Genomic DNA, 15,285 nt, shown 5'->3' on the forward strand with positions numbered 1-15,285 from the left:
TGCCTAATCCACCATGACACATTTCCCTTTAAACCCAATCTTACTCAAAACACAAAAAACCCTGGAGACCAGTTTAACAAAGACTTACATTTTAAAATGTAAACACTAGGATATCATCATATTCTAAAAGCATAAAAAAATAATACTTGAACTTTGAAAGATAATGCATGATCTGTAATGTTAACTAATTTCACATGTGAAGAGAGAGAAAAAAGTAAATAAACATGCTTGAATTCTATAAATAATGAAATAAAATTTTCAGTTGCAAGACTCCCTTGTTAATGTCAATTCAGAAATATTTCTGATATGTAATACTGTATGAAAGCGACTGCCACAGTGGCACTCTAAGGAAGACATAGCAAATGAAAATAAAAAATGAAAAACTAACATTTTAAAACCCTGGAGGGTTTAGCTTTACCCTATACAATTACTGGGGAAAGAGAATGTAATTTCGACTGAAACAGTAATCCGATTTCCATAGAAATACTAATACTGTTTTATGGCAGCTCATCACTCCTGATGCATTTTCATACTAAAAGCTTGTGATCAAAAGGTCCAACCCCTAATTTTGGAAAAGATAAAAAGACAATTTGTAAATATCATTTAGATTATGCTGAATGCATTCAGCAGAAGTGAGGTTGATACTCCAAGCTGCCTATTCATCCCAGCCTTTAATTATCATGGCTTGACACTCACAAACCATCTTCTTAAAAAAAAAAAAAAAAAAACTCATATATCATATCTCAATTTTCTGAGCCTTCTCAATTTACTATTAAATGTTAGCCATTCGGATTGGAATACAACGATATTCTTTTTTTTACACTGATCCCTGTTTTATTTTATTTTTTATTTACTATTTATTTTTGCTAAAGGGTTAAGACTGTATTCAAAATGCCATAAATTCAAACCCAATCATCTGTAAATATATTCATGCTATTGGATTTCCATGTGCATACCTTACACAAGTAATAATATATTTAAATATATACATCACACAACATGCTAATAAGATTTGCTTCCAAAATCACACGAAACTATATTAGAAGGACAGTTCCCTTCAATACCCTTCCATATCATCTGTGAACTTTGGCAAACTTTTCAAACATTACATATTTAACTCTTTCTTGGCAACTTGACTGAATATGGATCCATTCTAAGTCAGCATTTTTTTTTTTTCTTCTTGCATCATTTTAAAATATCAGCTTTCGTCCACATATAACATGTGATATGCTTAATGAAAGAGATGGAAAGATGAAAGATGCTTATTTATACTATGAATTTGCATATGCTTTAATTACATAATTGTGGTGTGTGTTGTGTGTTTGTTGTGTGTGTGTGTGCGTGTGGTGTGGTGTGTGTGAGTGAGAAGAGAGAGATATCATGACATGAGATTGTAGTGAGGATGTGATTATCCATTCCCTGGGTTTTATTACTGTCAAGGCTTTGTTTGTGTGTAAATTGTACATACGATGGCTTGACATGTGCTCAGTTCACCAAGAAGTCCCTCAGTACCAAAACCTAATTTCCCCTTCCTTGAATCTGCATGATTTCCCCCCCTAATATTATAATATAATATTATTATTTTTATTGATATCATAACATCATAATATATAACAAAAAATATAAAGACACAATATAATAAAAATGCTTTCCAAGGAAATGGAAAACAGGTGACACATGTACAACTAATAACTACTCCTTGGTGACTCAGGTATCTGGGGAAAAAGACAGCTAATGACTAATATGACAGGGGGCAGGGCTTGTATTCTTCCCCTGCATGCCAATTGGGTTAAGACTGTCTGAGTGTGTGACTTTTTAAGTTATAAAGAGAGAGAGAGGGGAGAGAGAGAGAGAAGAGAGAGGGGAGAGAGAGAGAGAGAAGAGAGAGAGAGGAGAGAGAGAGAGAGAGAGAGTGTGTGTGTGTGTTCATATAAAGAATGGAATGTGTGGGGGTGTGTGTGTGTGTGTGTGTGTGTGTGTGGTGTGTGTGTGTGTGTGTGTGTGTGTGTGTGTGGGTGTGTGTGTGTGTTGGTGTGGTGTGTTTTGTGTGTGTGTGTTGTGTGTGTTGTGTGTGTGTGTGTGTGTGTGTGTGTGTGTTCCCTATCTGTAAACCTTTGTCTTTTCAGTGATTTCAAAAACTGTAAAGAGGACAGCTGAATGATTTGCATTTGTGCACATAAACAACATTCCAAGGGAGTAGCTGGCAATGACGGGTAAGTTACTCTTTAGGAATGAGATCTAAAATAAAAAAGTAACACTACTGTGGTTGGCCACTTCACTAGAATGTTCAACCTCTCAGCAAAGTTAGTTCAGCACGGTCTTGCCCTGAGTCCCAAATAGCAATTAAAGAAGGGAGAAAAAGAATCAAAATGGAGGGTAATTTCTATTCTTTCCTAGCTGTACTTTTAATTAGTAAAAACATTACAGAAACAACCTGTAAGAATGGTACTCCTTGAGAATATCATTATTAAGGCCCCCATCACTTTGATATGAAAAATTTCATACTATTGGTGCAGTAATACAAAAAAAAATAGCTTTATCATAACTAAAGAACTTTTCTTCAAACGAATTTTTTCTAAGAGAGTAGTTGCTCCAAATATTGTTGCTCCTAATATTATGACATCTTTTTCTTCAGCTACACAGCCTGCCCACAGCACACAAAATCACGGGAACTCTTCATCAGAATAAGTTCAAAGTCTTCCTCAGATCTGTCACCGTTTGCTGCTGACGGTCTTGTGACCTAGTCATTCTTGCTGTTGGCCCTCTGTTTGCCGTTCGTCCTCGGCTGCTGGCTCATTTGGGTGGTGGCGGGGCCTTTTGCTGCTGCTTGCCCTATCACAGATGTCATAATTCTGTCCAAGAGCAATAAAACATTGCCTGCATTTGAGCTAAAACGCTAGTCATTAATTTGGGCCTAGGGGATCCATAGGCGGTGAGTATTTGTTTGACTAGGGATGGAGGCTGTGCCCGGGCTCTGGCCTTGCCTGGACCTTTCTTCGAAGGTTAATCCTTCTAAAAAGGCATCCTCCTCCTCACTGCAAATCACCAAAGTGTGAGGAGACAAACTCCATTTGATATCTATCCCCACCTGTGCCCTGCCTTTCTGGGACGGGTTTTCCTTACTACTTTGGGGAGATCTGGAAGCTCTATATCAGGACCATCGAGATCCTCAACGCTGTCATGGTCATAGGAGGGGAAAACCCTCAGGAAGTCCACTTGTGAAAAATGTAGAGCTGATTCCATCTGTGGGGAGAAAATAAAAATGTAAATATATGCACTTTATTATCTTATTCTCTTTTTTATCTTATAATGTTATTATTCTTGACGGGCTTCCCTCCTTTAAAACCCCAGGACGCTATGTATAATATTTGATTATATGATGCAGTTCTAGACAAAATACAAGCTGCCCAACAACTTGTGCGTTCATTACTTTCACATTTGTACTTTTACTTTACTTCACACTTGCTCTTAAGAACACCTCTGTGTGTGTGTGTGTGGGGGTGGGGGGGTGCATGTGTGCATATGTATATGTATATGTATATGCATATATGTACATATTGTATTATATGTGTATGCACATGTCACACATAAACAACCAACCCTGGGGCCCAAAGGTGCCAATCCCTAAGTCCCCCCTGACGCTGCTCTCCTGCCCACCTTCCGAACTGAGAGGCAAGGTCAGTCCCTGAGGGGCAGGGCCCCTTCGCCTCTTTTCTCGCCTCCGCCAGTTTTTTTTGGTCCTCTTCCTCGTGCTCCTCTCCGAATCCTCCTGCAGGTAGGCCGTCCTCGACCTCTGCTCCACCTCTGGAGGATCCTGGCTCATGAGGGGCACGTCCGGCTGCCGGGGCCTCGGCAGACGGGAGCTCCGGCATGAATTTCCGTCAGGTGCTGTCCAGAGACACTTTGGGAGATCTCTAAAAAGGTACCACGAGTTATTGCAAGGGGGAAACCCGGGAAAAAACCCTAAACCAACATGTATATGCGAATTAATCACTGCATAATGAAAAATTCATTCGTACATCATTTGTAACAAACCAAAACAAATAAGTGAATAACGACAAAGGCATGCCACAGTAGGCCGAGATCGCGACACCCCCACCCATCTCCGAGTCCTCCCCCTGAGCGCCGCCCTCATTTTGGCCAGGCGTCGTAGAAGGAGCCCGGGTACACGTGCAGCAGGATCCCCGGGCCCGTCATCACCCACATGAGCAGGATGTATACCAGCACAGCACCCGGCACCAGGGGCCCACCACAGAAACCCCACGCTCGACCGTAACACTATTGCCAAAAAACTGCAAGAGGAAAAGGAGATGATTTTGAGACGAGTTGGGGCGACCTGATATGATTGAAGGGAGTTAGGGAATTTTGGGATAGTTAAGGTGATTGGAGTGAGTTGAGTTTAATTAAGGGGAGTCGGTGTGAGCTGAGGCGAACTGGGTGATCGATGAGTGGGGGTGAGTTGAAATGAGCTGAGGCAAGGTGAAATGAGTTAGGGTGATTTGGAGTGAGTTGAGGTGAGCCGGGGTTTGTGTTAAGCAACTTAGGTGAGCTAAGGTGAGACGAGTGAGGGGAGTTACGACAAGTTAAATGAGTTGGAATGATTAGGTGAGCTGAGGCGAGCAAAAGCAAAAAAAACGGAGTAAAAAAAATACCCGATAAAAGTAGAAATGATCCAAAATGACCGAGCGAACTGAAATGAGCAGGGGGAGTTTAGGGTCGGAAGGAAAATCCCACCACCTCGACCTGAAATTTCTTAGCTTGGGGTGATCTGGGACTGATTTAATCGGACTGAAGGGGCTGCAATCAGGCAATTTAAACTGACGTTTAAATATTTGATTTTTTATATGAAACGTGTTCGAAGGCAAAGAGATTCGGTAAACTTGTGCGTCTCCTCCGTTTTCTAATGACCGCGTAGCTTTAAACATGTCACTGCATTAACAAACCATGCAGTCTTATTAATGTTATTATTACCATAATTAATATTACCTTTTATTATGATCGTTATTTCTAATCTGATCACCACCACCACAATCGCCACCATCATCATCATCATTGTTCTTACTACTACTACCCTTACATTATTACGTTATCACGGATTCTTTCCCCGATATAAAATAAAGAGAAAAGAATTATAGAAAAAAAAAACACTAATATATTACTGAAAGAACAAAAACCTCCGTGATATTCCCTGAATACAGAACTGACGCACGACAACACCCACAGCAAGGCAAGAACGCGATGATGAAGGAGGGAACAAATATTAATTGGAAAAAAAAGAAAGAAGGAGGGGGGAGGGAAGGAGAGAGAGAGAGGAGAGAGAGGAGAGAGAGAGAGAGAGAGAGAGGGGAGAAAAGAGAGAGAGAGTGAGTGAGAGAAAAATGAACGAATAAAATATCATAAAACAAAGACATGCTCATTTTTACTTATTTATTTTTTTTCTAAAATAAAAACACACACACCACACACACAATGAAGATCTACCTATCCCAGCAAGGAAGACGGGCGCGGGCACGAGTAGCCTTGACGAAGCAATGACGCCGTGGCACCCGCCGCCCTGCACACCTGTTACATACCCTCTCCCTGGCCCGCCCGTCGCCCACCTACATGCCCGCCCACCCGCCCACTCACCTCATACCCGCTATCCCCCTCACTCGCATATTCCCAGCATACCCATCGCCCTCAGTCACATATCCACCTCATACCCATTCGTCCTCACTCGCATATTCACCTCATACTCATTCGTAATCACACACACATACCCCCTTATCATCCATCCACATACCCCCTCTGACTCGCATTCCTCGCCCGCCCACCTTTCAGCCCCTTTTCCTCCCTCGCCCGCCCACCTTTCAGCCCACTATCTCCCCCCGCCCGCCCACCTTTCTGCTCACTATCTCCCCTCGCCCGCCCACCTTTCAGCCCACATATCTCCCTCGCCCGCCCACCTTTCAGCCCACCTTTCCTCCCCCCGCCCCCCCACCTTTCAGCCCACCTTTCCTCCCCCCGCCGCCCACCTTTCAGCCCATCTTTCCTCCCCTCGCCGCTCACCTTCAGCCCCTCTTTCCTCCCCTCGCCCGCTCACCTTTCAGCCCACATATCTCCCCTCCCCGCCCACCTTTCAAATCACCTGCGACAGCCGCCCTCCAACTACTTTCCCTTAAAGGGCCAAATTTTTCACATCTGCTTTTGTGCGTGCGTGCGTGCGTGTGTGTGTGTGTGGTAGGGGTCTCTCTCTCCTCGTCTTCTCTCGTCTCCCTCTTCTCTCTCTTCCTCTCTCTCTCTCCCTCTCTCTCTCTCTTCTCTCTCTCTCCTCTCTCCCCTCTGTGTGTGTTGTGTGTGTGTGTGTGTGTGTGTGTGTGTGTGTGTGTGGGTGTGTGTGATGTGAGTGTGAGTGTGTGCACGCGCGATGGGTGTACTATGAGGAGAAGAAAGTGTAAGAAAAAAGTGATGAAGCAAAAAGAAAAAAAAAATGTAATAAAGTGGAGAAGAAAAAGGAAAAAAACAAAAGAATTATATGTCTCCACGATATTCTTCCCTCCCCATGCCCCCCCCCCCCCCCCCCGAAACCTGCCCCGCTAGCTCCCCCTCCCTCCCCCCGTGATCATTAGGTCGCATGTTCGATGTAAAAACAATAGAATTACGACCTTATTTTCCGGCGCTCATTCTCCTTATATTTGGAGCGAAAAATATTTTAAAAAGAAAGGAAATAAAAGAAAAAAATAAATAAACAGACTTGATTCCACGTCCATGGTATTTTAACATGTTTTTCAGCTAAAGTTAAATGTCACGAATATAGAAACAAACAATAATATTAAAATTTCAATGTACCTAAAAGGGGGGCCCATTTATCATATATTATGATTATAATACAATAAAAAACAATAACGATAACAAAAATAAAGAATGATGGTGGATAATGCAAGTTATGTATAGCAATAAGTAATAAGTAGCAAGTAGTAGTATAGGAATTATTGTTTTTTAACAGTAGCCATGCTCATAGTAAAAGTAATAATGTTTAAAAAAAACAACAACAATAATAATAGCAGCTGCAGCACTTGTGGGAGTTTTTTTGTAAACTGTTGTAGTAGTAGCCATAGTATTAGTTTAATAAATTACAATAATAAAAGTAATAAACAGCAGGAACAGGAGCAGTAGTAGTAGTAGTAGTAGTAGTAGTAGAAATAAAAATGATAATAATAATAAAAATAATAATAATAATAATATTTAAAAATAATAATAGTAATATAATAATAATAGTAATAATAATATAACAATACCCAAAGCCAGTAGTCGTCGACGTAACAACAATAACAAACATAACAACCTAAACAACAACAAAAACAAATAATATAAAATAAAAAAAAAAAAAATCCAAGAACAAGGGCCCCAGAATCACCCCGCAGCCCCGATTCGAGCCCCCGCTGGCTTACGGGCGGGCGGCGACACGCACAAAGACGGCGACACGAACCTTTCCTGCTCTTTTTACGAAAGCGTGGGAGTTCGTGCATAATCTGCATGTGTTGTACTTGTTTTTTTGGGTTTAATTATTCATCCTTTTTTTTCCCTTTTATGCATCGCGTTTTTGTATTATCATTATTAATATTATAATTATCATCTCCTTATTCCTATTATCCGTATTAAACCCTTATTACCATTTTTTTTTATCTGTTTTAGTATCATCATTTTTCTACGCGTTGCCACTCCTTGGCACAAGGGTCTGAATTCCTCGGTTTAAGACGATATAAATACTTCAGTGTCACGAATTCCAGAAAAAAAAATCCACCTTTTGAAGCGCGCCTGAGAAGTCACGGACGATACATACAAAAACAGAGCAACCAGACGTTTAATCCCCGAAACAATACTTTGAATGACACACGACCTTTGTAAAACCGTAACACATAGTCCGGCGCCATACATACAGATCACATAGGGCCGCCACGACGCAAGGCGTGGGGAGACCATTCCAGGTATAAAAACAAAATCCTTACTTGAACCTCTACATCTACCTAACAAACCACATTCGCCGTGCAGCGACTTCCAGCTAACGGAGTTCCCGAGCGAGCCGCACTCAATTTGCTGAAAACGCCATGAGGACCATAACGCACCCATGACGCCATAAAACACGCCAAAGAACTCACTGGACTATTTAAAGTATCTGGTTCGATAGACCATTCGCAGACGCAAGGTGGAGGTATGTGCGCCACTAGAAAAAAAAATCCAATAAACATACTAGGAATGCTACAAAAAGAGGAAGAAATAAAGCTACTCTAAAAAAAAACCCATAAAAAGCACACAAAGTCCAACAAAAAAAGAAAAATCTCCATCTTTTTTCAGAACAGAATCGAAAAGAAAAATCCAAACTGCACTTCAAAAATAATAATAAAAATAATAAAAAAAAAAAAACACGGGCCTGCTAAAAAAGCGCAAACTACCAACCACGCAATTTCGCCCTTTACCTACCCCCCCCCCCCGCCCCTTTAACAAAGCACTTTCCGATTCCGATAACCACTAATCCCACCGATCTCCAAACCCCAAACTTGCTATCGTATCCGCTAGCCACCGGTACGCCTGGCCCTTCCTATTGAACCAAAACAAACGCCCAACAATACGCGGGTTTAATGCTCCCAACGCCCGTCCCATGCAGCAGCTTATTATTGTAAAACCTCGCTGACGCTACAGTTCGTGCAGTTGCTATTCTTGAGATGAAGTGTGGCTTGGAACGCTCGTTTCTTACGTGAGGCGTCGTTAATTCATATTCAACACTATTAAATTAATAGAGCAATGAGATGGTTATGATGATGGATGATAAAACAATAATAAACATTACTACTACTATTATTAATACTTTTCGTTTTACTATATCGTCAAATAAAAACATAATAATGTACACCCATCACGGCTTCCAAATGCAACTGCCTGCAAGCCACACAAAAAAGCACACACTTAAAGAAAAAAAAAAAACACCCCACATACAAGCCGATCCAACTCGTACCAAACTTCAATAAAAAAAATAAAAACAAAAACATAAAAAAACCCCCCCCCCAAAAAAAAAATTTTTTGAGAAAACCCCTTTTTTCTCTTCGTAAGTCGTTGTTGGCATCGAAAAAATTCAAATAAAAAACCCCTTAAGGGTTTCCCCCCGGGGCCCCCCCTTTTATTCTCAACTCAATTTTTTTTTATAAAAAAACCGAATCATAACCACAGTCATTTTTTCCCCTTTTAAACCCAATGACCTTTTCTAATCCGTCCACCTAATTAAGCTTTTTTTGACCGCGTTACGTCCACTCAACACGACACACACACACCGGGCGACTGGCAAATAGTAAATTCCCCAAAAATTCTCGGTTGCCCCGGGTGAACTTTATGCATAGCACGTGGGAAGGAACCCCGTACTTTTGGGGGGAAATTGGGGGTGGGTTGGGGGGGGATTTGGGGTAGGGGTGGGGGGGGGAGGGGGGAAAAGGGGAAAGGAGATGAAGGGGAAGAAGAGGGGAAATTTATTCGACGAAAAGATAAAGGATGGGGGAAAAAATAAAGATAAGAGGGAAAAGGGCAAAAAAGAAAGGGCGCACATACACAACCCAAAAAAAGCACTTCGATAAAACCCCTGTATACCCCCCCCCCCAAAAAAAAAAAAAAAAATCAAAACCGTACCTCGCGACTCGCAATTCCGAAAATCGCACTCACTCCGCTCTTCCCCCTTTCCATTGCCTTAAAAACCCCGAATTTTCCTCGCAACCCAACACCCCAAAAAAGGGGCAAATTGTCCCTTTGCCTTCAGGAGGAGAGCGGGGAGGAGGGGTAGGAGGAAGGGGAGAGGGAGAGGGGGAGGGGGAGGGAAGGAAGGGGAAAAGGGGGGAGGGGGGGAAAGGGGTAGGGGGGGGAGGGGGGAAGGAGGGGGGAAAAAATGAGATATATGAAAGCGGACGAAGGAAGGAAAAAGAAAAAGGAAGCAGAGGGGGGGATGAAAGAGGAAAATGGTAAAACAAAAAGGGAAAAGGGGAAAAAAGGACTGCCCCTAGAAAGAAAAAAATAAAAAGAAAGAAGAAAAGAGAGAAACAGCAGCGATTCCTCAAAATGGGGGACAAATCTCAATTACACCTGATCAAAGAAAAAAGAAAAAGAAAGAAGAAAAGACGAAAAGGGAGGAAAAATCCTAAAGTCAAGCCTCGGACCTTGTGGCCCAAAATCACGTGAATTCCATCAGCTGTCGTATAATTTAAGTGCTTCGCTTCCAAAACCGAACAACTGTTTTTGAAGGGGTTTACCTGAAACCCTTCTTTTTTTCTCTTCAAAAGGAATTAATAAAAAAAAACTTTGATACTTCAAATAAACTTCCAACCCTTTTCTTTTTTTTAAAAAAAATTTTTTCGAGTCAAAAAAAAGATCGAACTATAAAACAAAACGAAACCCCGTAATGGAAGTCAAGAACCCCCTTTTAAAAATCGGTTAATAGTGGTCCCGACACAAAAAGAAGAAACCACAGACAAAATAAAAAACTGGGGAGACTTCTTTAACACTGCCAAAAGATTCTTGCAAAAAAAATCAAAAAAATATAAACAAAAAAGTAATAAAACAAACCTACCCAAAGGCTCCAATCTTGCAAAAATACCCCGCCACGCCAAACTTAAATCGTTCTAGGAATGCATGCATGCTGGGTGCACCAAAAAGGAGGGGGGATGGGGGGGGGAGGGAGGGAGGGAGGGGAGGGGAAAAAGGGGGAAGGGGGGGAAGGAAAAAGGGGGGGGGGAAAGGGGGGGGGAAAAGGAGGGGTGGGGGGGGGGGGAAGCGGAGGAGGATAGGATTCATTATCGGGGTTGGTGGGGTAGGGAAGGGGGAGAAGGGAAAAATTTTGGGAAGGGGCGGGAACCCAAAAAGGTACAAGAGGGATGGACAGGGGCAAAGGCAGGGGGCTAGGGGGGGGAAAAGGGGGAGGGTGGGGGAAAACCAGGCAAGGGTAAAAACAGAAAGGGCAAGGGGGGAAGGACAAAGGAGAGATCAAGCGGACCCACTGTCCTATGGCGGCCGCCGGAACAGCAAAGGGTTTGAAAACCCCAAGCCCATAAACGTTTATGTTGGGTTGCACATCACGCTCAAAACTGTCGCAACGGATCCCCTGGGGTCTGGCATACGGACCAAACTTCGGGTTAATTACGAAGCGTGTTCTTTACTGTCTCCCGGGCACCACTTCGGGTGTTGCCTTCCGTCAACTTTTTTTTCTCTCTTCATTTTTTTCTTTTTTTTTCCCTTGTTTTTTCTTGTTGTAGTTGTTATTTTTCTTTCTAAAGCTCAAAGATTACCTTAAAAAAAGACAAAAACACACAATTCGTTAAAACTTCCCCAAGAACATGGTCGCGTCGCCCCTCCTTTTTTCCCCGTCCCCCCCAAAAATGCCCTTCACCCTTTTTTTTTTTTTTTTTTTTTTTGTCTTTTGTCCCTTTCCCCTAACCTAAACTCTGACTCTGATTCCCCCTTTTTCTTTTCCTGGGGATTCCCCGTCGGCCGGGAGGTCGGACCCACCTTCCCTTAAGAGCCCAAGTCAGCAACTCCCACGGCTCATGAGGTCGTCTGGCACTGTTCCAGTTCGACCGATTTCGGAAACCCCCCCCAATCTTTCCCCCATTAAAATCCCCTTTTTCTATTTTTGTTATAAAATAGTTTTTTTACACAACCCCCGCTACTCTTTCCAGTTCGAGCGTGTCTTATCTATTTCCAAAGCAAATGTTATGATTTGTACCAAGAAATATGTACCCCTTAGCAATATTACATATCTTAAACACAGTTTTTCCACGCACAACCACGAAAAAAACAAAAAACCAATATGTAAAAAAAAATAAGTAATAAAAACTCCCTTGCAATCGCAAAACCCCTTTTTAAAAACATAAAACCCCACTTAAAACTACCCCAAAAAGGGATAAAAAGAAAAAAGAAACCCTTACTTAACCCCATAATACTCAAACTCTTTAAAAGCAAAAACTCTTAAAACCTAACGTCAAATATTAAAACAAGAAAGCGTTTATTTAAAACACAAAAAAAACCAAAAATAACATCTATACAAAAAACAAAAAAACAAAAAAACCCCGACCCCCGACGCCCTTTCCCCCCTGTGGGAAAAAAAAACTCACTCCCTTCCCCCCCCCCACTCTTTCCCCTCCCCCTCTCCTTCCCCTTTTCCCCTCTCCCCTCCTACCTCTCCCTCCCCTCTCTCTCCTCCCCCTCTTCCCTCTCTCTCCTTCTCCTTCTCCTTCCCCTTCCCCCCTCTGCCTTTCCCCTCTCTCTCCTCTCCCCTTCTCTCTCTCTCCTCTTCTCCTCTCTCCTCTCTCTCTCTCTCCCCCCCCTCTCCAGCAAAAATTAAACATAAAGCGCAGGAAGAAAACCTACCCCTCTCACGCGCCCGGGGGACCATTTGGAAACGGGCGCGACGAAGGGGGAAGGGGGGTGCAGGGGGAAAAGGGGAAAGGAGAGAGAATGGTGAGGGGGGGAAAGGGGGAATGAAGGAGGTAAAAGAAAAGGAGGGAGGGGGAGGGAGGGAGGGAGGGGGGGGAGGGAGGGGGGGGGAGGGGAGGGGGAGGGGGGGGAAGGGAGGAGAGGGAGGAGGAGAGAGAAGAGAGGAGAGAGAGAAAGAGAAGAAGAGAGAGAGAAGAGAAGAGGGGGGGGAGAGAAGATGAGAGAGGAGAGAGGGGGAAGAGAGAGGGGAAAGGGGGGGGGGGGGGCAATGTGAATGGCAGAAAGGGAGTAGGCTAAGTGGGGAAGGGAAAAAAGTAAACGAAGAAAAGGAAAAAGGGAAAATGGAAGGGAAGCGAAAAGGGGAAAGAGGGGAGTGAAAAGGGAAAAAAGAGAGCAAAAGGGGGAAAAGATAACAAGCTTTAAAAAACGGGGACAATGGGGGAATGGATTAAGTGGTGGAAGGGGAGGAGGGGGAAGGAAGAGCAGAGGGAAGGGAAGGAAGGAAGGGAAGAGGGGGGGGGCAGAAGGAAAAAGGGAGTAGGAAGGGGGCGGGGACAGAAGGTAAGAAGAAGGAGGGGAGGGGAAAAAAAGGGGGAAAAAGGAGGAGGGGGCTAAGGAGAAAGAGGGGAAAAAGGGAAAAAGGGGGAAGGGGGTGGGAGAAAAAATGAAGGAAGAGAAATGGGAGGCGGGGAAGAAAGAGAAAGGAGAAAAAAGGGGCGAGGCCAAGAAAGAGAAAGGATAAGAGAAAAAATGGAAAAACGGAAAACTACAGGGAAAAAATAAAAAGGGGAAAAACAAAGAGAAGGGCAAAACCATAGTAACGATATCCCCAGCCCGCAGTTTGGCAAGGGCCCTCCTCCCTACCCCCCCTACAACCCCCACCCTAATCTTTCCAATCCAAAATAAACCCCTAAAACAAATAAATAATAGTAACAAAATAAGAATAAAATAATAAAAAAATGCAATAAAAAAAATCTAACCATTTTTTATTTGCGAAGGAGGAACACCCAAAAAGAAGAAAAGAAGAAAGAAGAAAAAAAAGAGACCCCAACAGAAGAAGGGGGGAGAGAGGAGGATAAAGTGAAAAAAAATAAATGAAAAAATAAAATGAAAAAAAGAAGAAAAAAAAAAGAAAAGAAAAAGAAACAGAAGAAGAAGAAAAAAGAAAAAGAAAAAAAAGAAGAGAAAAAAAAAGAAGACGACCCCAAAAAAAAGAAGAAAAGAGGAAGAAGAAAAAATCTACAAGGCGAAGGAAAAAAAACCAAATGCAGGATCCACAAACTGGCCCGGACAAACGGCGGGTTAGGTAGAGGGGTTGGAACACCCAGAAAAAAAAATAAATAAAAAAAATAAAAAAAAAAAAATAAAACAAATACAAAACAAAAAAATAAAAAAATAAAGTAAAATAGACAAAAAAAAGAAAAAAAAATCAAGAAGAAAAAAAAAAAACGAAAAAAAAAAAAAGAAAGGAAAGAGAAAAGAAAAAAAGGATAAAGGGGAAAAGAAAAAAATAAAAGACAAAAAATCTAAAAAGTAAGAAAGAAAGAAAGAAAAAGAAAAGAAAGAAAAAAAGGAATAAAAAAAAAAAAGAAAGAAAAAAAAAAGAGAAAAAAGTCCGCAGAAGACCCCGACTGTGGCTTTAAATCCCCGCCACCAGGTTTTGGCCCGCGATGAGTTGAAGGGCCACCGTATCCTGTAAGGGCAATGTCACTTTTTTTAAATCATCATTAATTATATTATTGTGAAATCAGCATTGACTTATTGTTAATAATTACCTATCACCCTTCACCCCAAATTATCATTATTGTTAATATCATCAATTAGATCATTATTATTAATGTAAATGTCACTGTTTTAAATCATCATTAGAATGATTATTTCAAATTATCAATTTATTATTATCAGAAAATTAGAATTGCATTATTGTTATATTAGACTATCATCGCCCTTCACATTATCATTACTGTTAATATCATCATCATTAGGCTATCATTATCGTCACTATTATCGCGCCATCACTACCATTTTGGGAGGATAGACTTGCTTACAGGATACGAAAAACACTATAAAAAGGATACGTTGGGGGAAGACCAAAGTTAGGAAAGTTTCAGAGGAAGGGAAAAAATAAATACTCAGAATCTAATTCGAGTTCAAGCGTATCTTTGAAACCTAATTCCACATCGATCCTTTGGGTGCACTTTCCCTCGCTCCGTGTCTCCTCCCCCTCCCCCCTCTTCCCACCACAAACCACCCCCTACCTCCCCTCCCCTTCAACCTTCGTGCTGTCACATCACCCCGGCCTTGTTTTCCTTCTCCTGTTTCTGAGTCCCCGTCCCCCTGTTTCTGAGTCCTCGTCCTCCTATTTTTGAGTCCTCCTCGTCCTCCTATTTTGAGTCCTCCTCGTCCTCCTATTTTTGAGTCCCTCCTCGTCCTCCTATTTTTGAGTCCTCCTCGTCCTCCTATTTTTTTATTTCCCCCTCGTCCTCCTATTTTTGAGTCCTTCTCGTCCCCTCCTTTTTTTGAGTCCTCTTCCTCTCTTCGTCCTCCTCCTCCTCCTGTTTCTTCTTCTTCTTCTTCTTTTTCTCTCCCCCTCACTCCCTGTCTTCAATCAATCTTTCTCGACATTTTCGTCCCCATCCCTGTCGCATCATACGTTTTATTATCCGTCTCTCTCTCTCTCTCTCTCTCTCTCTTCTCTCTCTCTCTCTTCCCCTCCCTTCCTGTCTCTCTCTTCCCCTTTCCCTCCCTTCCTCTCTCTCTCTCTCTCTTCTCTCATCTCTCTCTCTCTCTCCCTTTTCCCCTCTCTCTCTCTCTCTCTCTCTCTCTCTCTTCTCTCTC

At 42.3% G+C, this 15,285-nt stretch overlaps 1 pseudogene; it reads right to left on the reverse strand.

The window, feature by feature from the left end:
- Positions 1-2,663: 2,663 nt before the first annotated feature.
- Positions 2,664-5,633, reverse strand: LOC119570619 (annotated as a pseudogene).
- Between the last annotated feature and the right edge of the window lie 9,652 nt (positions 5,634-15,285).

The sequence above is a fragment of the Penaeus monodon genome, unplaced genomic scaffold, assembly GCF_015228065.2.
Source record: "Penaeus monodon isolate SGIC_2016 unplaced genomic scaffold, NSTDA_Pmon_1 PmonScaffold_3361, whole genome shotgun sequence".
Classification (NCBI taxonomy): domain Eukaryota; kingdom Metazoa; phylum Arthropoda; class Malacostraca; order Decapoda; family Penaeidae; genus Penaeus; species Penaeus monodon.